Consider the following 4,572-nt stretch of genomic DNA (forward strand, 5'->3'; position numbering starts at 1 on the left):
TAAAAAAACTCGATACTACAGATCCCTCACCGCGTTAATGAAGGACTCTAGGTGCTTTGCACCTGCCGCAATCCATGTAGCCGCCTGGTCTTTGATCTTACTTACCATCCGATGGATCGTCTGCTCCTTGTTTTGAAAAATCCTAGCATTCCTTTCATTCCAAATTTCCCATAGGACGAGAATAATTAAGCTTCGCAGCCCTTTCCTGTTGGCCACCTGAGCGGACACCAAAGCTGTCCACCAACTATGTAGAGACTCAGGTCCGTCCTAGTGGCCTGGGTCAATATAAGCATATCGTGTCCATGCACCCATCTCTGCCCATATTGTCTTTGTAAAAGAGCACTCTGTGAAAAGATGAAGGCCAGTCTCTTGAGTTGTGTTACAAAGTGCGCATTGCGGCCGGTTAGGCCATCCCTGTCTCTCTAGCCAATCCACTGTCCATATTCTGTCCTGTACGGCTAGCCAGCTAAAAAATTTACACTTCGGTGGTGCCCACGTTTTCCAAATGATGGTGTCGAAGTTAGTTGTCATTGATCCTAAGAATTGAGCTTGGTAGGCAGAATTGCGAACTATACTGCCCATTCGCTGTAAGTTTCCATATGATGGTGTTAGGCTGATCTAGGCGTAGCTATATTCGGTTGACTGCAACCCATAGATGGTGGTACTCTACAAAATGTGTCATAGAGAAGCCATGGTGTAGTAGGTTTAAGTCTCGTGTCCTAACATCATCGGTCATAGCATCGTGCAGGGTCCTATTCTTCGTCCTGGAGGTACTGAACAAATTTTGGGCCATGTTTCTCGGCCTTTGTCCCTGTGCCCAACTGCTATGCCAGAAGGATGCTTTCTTGCCATCCCCAATTGTGATCGTGGTTGCCGCGGCAAAAAGTTTGTGGTCTGCTTGTGAGCAAGGAATATCCCGTTGGTCCGAGAGTGGACCCTCATTCACCCAGTCATGCCAAAGCCACCGTAGACGCAATGCTCGAGCGAATTTTGCTAGGTGTAGGACCCCTAAGCCACCCCCTCTCCTCGGCCTTGCCGATCGCACCTTGTTTACTTTGCATTTACCTCCCGTGATGCGTTCAGTTCCCGCCCATAAGAACTATTTTCTCTTATCATCAATGCTCTTCATAATTTCTTTAGGCACCTTCAGGGCCGTCAGTAGGAACACCGGTTGAGAAGTCAGCACGGCCTTGACGAGCGTGAGTCTGCCGGCCATAGTAATTTTCCTTCCATTCCAACTGGTAAGTTTCCCAATAGCTTTGTCCGCTAGTGGTTGGAAGTCAACAATCCTTAGGTGTTGTGTGGACAATGGAAGGCCTAGATACTTGATAGGGAATAATGTGCGCTTGGTAGGTAGGTTATGCAGAACTTTATTGAGCTGTACTCCTTCTCAGCGGATAGGGACGACCATTGATTTGTGGAAGTTTGTTTTGAGCCCTGTTACTTCACCAAATCCGTCCAGGATGTTGACGAGTGCATCTATTTCCTCCTTCCTCGGTGCAATAAAAATTGCCGCGTCGTCAGCATACATTGATATACGACATGATAGTGTCCGGCCACGTAGTTTGGTAAGGAGTCCCAACTCAGTTGCCAGCTCCAAAATCCTTTGAAGTGGATCAACCGCTATGATGAAGAGTTGTGGAGACAAAGGATCACCTTGACGTAGTCCCCTGCCCTGCGTGGTAGGCTGGTTTGGGACCCTGTTTAGAAGGACGCAGGTGGAGGAAGTGGAGAGAATCGCCGCGATCCAGTCATGCTAGCATGTTGGGAAGCCTAGGCATTGTAGAAGTGAGAGGAGATAGTCCCACCTAATGGAGTCAAAGGCTTTCACAATGTCCAGCTTGATGAAGATGGCAGGTACTCTCCCTCTGTGATACCGCCTCGCTGTGTTACGCACCGTCATGAAGTTGTCATGTATATTGCGTTTCTTGATGAAAGTACTCTGGCATTTAGAGACGATGGAGTTCATGTGTGGTTGCAGCCTAAGCGCCAATGCCTTAGTGATGATTTTGATGAAAGAATGGATGAGGCTTATGAGCCTGAAATCCTGGATGCAATCTGCTCCCTCTTTTTTCGATAAAAGGATAATATTAGCCGTGTTGATTAGCTGGAGGTTGTTGTAGCGGAGGGCATAAAACGCATTTACTGCTGCCATCACATCGTTCTTGATGATATCCCAACACGATTTTAGGAAGAGTCCCGTGAATCCATCTAGCCTTGGCGCTTTATCACTCAGCATGTTTTGAATGGCATATTTGATTTCGTCTTTGGAGAAGGCTGAGTCTACGGAAGCTAGGTTGTGCTGGTTCAGTCCCAGGAGATCCCAATTAAAATCCTGACGTCGGGGTTGAGGGTGCTGCTGTAATGACCTTGGTTAAATCAGCTGAGTTAATCCTAATCTGAGTCCCTAATCCCTCTGTCTCAGCCCCCTGAGCTTAAGCGCTTCAAAACCGGTTCTTAGCCCCGACCCCTGAAAACCCGACCCTAGACCACCAGTTCTTCTAAGTTCAAAGGCAGTGTTCCTTTCCATCTTGGAGCAGAGGAGAAACCGAGACTGACTGGTGGACCCGCAGATCTCTTCCCCAGATCTCCTGAGACAGACGTGCTCAAGCAGCATGCACCCGCTTCAGAGCTTCTCCGCCACGTGGCCTGATCTCTCCGACACCCGCCGCTTCGCCTAGTCGCCGACCGCGACAGGATGGATTCCCGCACCCTCCTCCCCAATCGCAGAGGAAGCCCTCTGCAACCCTTTCTGCATCGCCTTGTCTCGCTCGTGCCCTCGCCGGCCGCGCCAAGGTGTCCGTCACCGCCGTGGCAGAGTTTTGCCGCTGCTACGTCAGACCGCCTCGCGACCCACGCCCATCATCTCGCCGGATCCCCGGCTGCAAGCCCCGATGCCTTCCGGCTTTTCCGCCTCTCCACAATCGCGCCGCCCACGGACTCGCTCTGCGATGATTCCTCCCTCGCCAACCCCGACTCCGGCAGCGATCGCTCCTTTTCTCGCCCCGCCAGTAACATGCTCCGACAATGCCGCTGTTTCGCGCTCGCCTTCGCCACCGCTCGTTGTGTCTTTTCGCCTGTGGCAACCTTGCTTGTAGCGCCTTTTTCCCTGTCACACCAATCAAATCCGCCGCTCGACATGACCAGGCGACGCCCGCCTCCACCAAATCTAAATCCCGGCAAAACCGCGCCTGCGCCGCCTTGTCTCCAGTGCCCAATGGCCGAAGACGCTATCTCCGAAGCTCTGTTCCGCCGCCCATCGCCGCTCAATCACCGCCATGGCAGCGCACTCCATCCTTTTCTTCCGGTCTTCGTGCCGCTTGAAATCTCTCTCTTCCACGCCGTTATAAAAAGGAAGGCCAGAGTCCCACCGGATTTCCTTTGCCATTACTGTTTCACCGCCCCTACTCTAAGAGCACCTGAGCACTTCTGCTGAAATCTCGAAAAGTTCCATTCTCCGCTCAGACCCGCTTCTCCCCAATCCACCCAACCGTCTACTCCTCCGTGTTGTGCTAGAGCTTCCTTGTTGCCCACAAGAAGCTGCGCCGCCGCCGGAGCACCGTCAGACCTCACCGCCACCCAAGCCTTAGTTCTTTAGTCTTCCGCTCAAGTCTGCTCCTTCCCGACCCCAAAGCTTCACCTATAAACCTTAAGGTAAGCTGCCGACCCCTTACCGGTTCACCCGACCCCTTTCCGTCTCGCCTGACCCTGTCTGTTCGCCGATCCCTATCCGCCTCGCCCGAGGACTCGGCTGTATTTTTTCCCTTAACCCGAGGGTATCTGTGTAAAACATCGGGATTTCTCTGCGTTAAGCCTGAGGGCCCAACATAGCTATTCCTCTAGTTTAAGGGTCAGATCACAAGTTTATCCCCATCCGACCCTTTTTATCATGTTCTCCACCGACTAAAGTGAACTTCCCCCACTTTTTCTGTAGCTTTGCTACAAGTATCCGAGCTTTAACTGCAAGTGTTGTTGAAATAACCGTCTAAGCACTAACTCCTGCATTTCCATCCGTGTAGAGTTACACCTCGCTGACGGCATCTACGAGCTACACCCGGCGCCCGAAGGTGGAGCTGTAGCTGAGCTGCAAAACCCAGAAGCCGGAGCCACCCCAGCTGAAGAACAGTTCCCCTCCCCTCCGCTTGAAGCCAAGCCCTGGAGCATGAACCCAACTTTCTAAACTTGCACATGCCTTCCTTCTCATGTTTGTGCATTTACGTATAAGAGTTGTGTGCAACCATAGATGCATGACATAGTTCCTTTGATCTGAACACTAGTTTGTTGGGTCGAGTAGTTGCTATGCTTAATTAGGAATCGGTAAAAGTCATGTGATTTCCTGTCACTCGCGAGTTATAGGAGTTGGTTGTTTTCCTTCTGTTACAACTATAAGGATGATGGACGGGGCAGGGTTTTTGTTAACTCTTTGGTGGTCGGCTGATCGCCCCATCTGTCTATGGAATCTGTTAAGGCTTGACAGTAGTGGTGTTCGTGATAGAGTGTTTGAAACTACTAACCTCATACTCAGTATGGGATGGGGAAGTGTAACGGCCTCGGATAAAAATCCTTCGCGTT

This window comes from Setaria viridis, chromosome 3 (genome assembly GCF_005286985.2).
Source record: "Setaria viridis chromosome 3, Setaria_viridis_v4.0, whole genome shotgun sequence".
Taxonomy (NCBI): domain Eukaryota; kingdom Viridiplantae; phylum Streptophyta; class Magnoliopsida; order Poales; family Poaceae; genus Setaria; species Setaria viridis.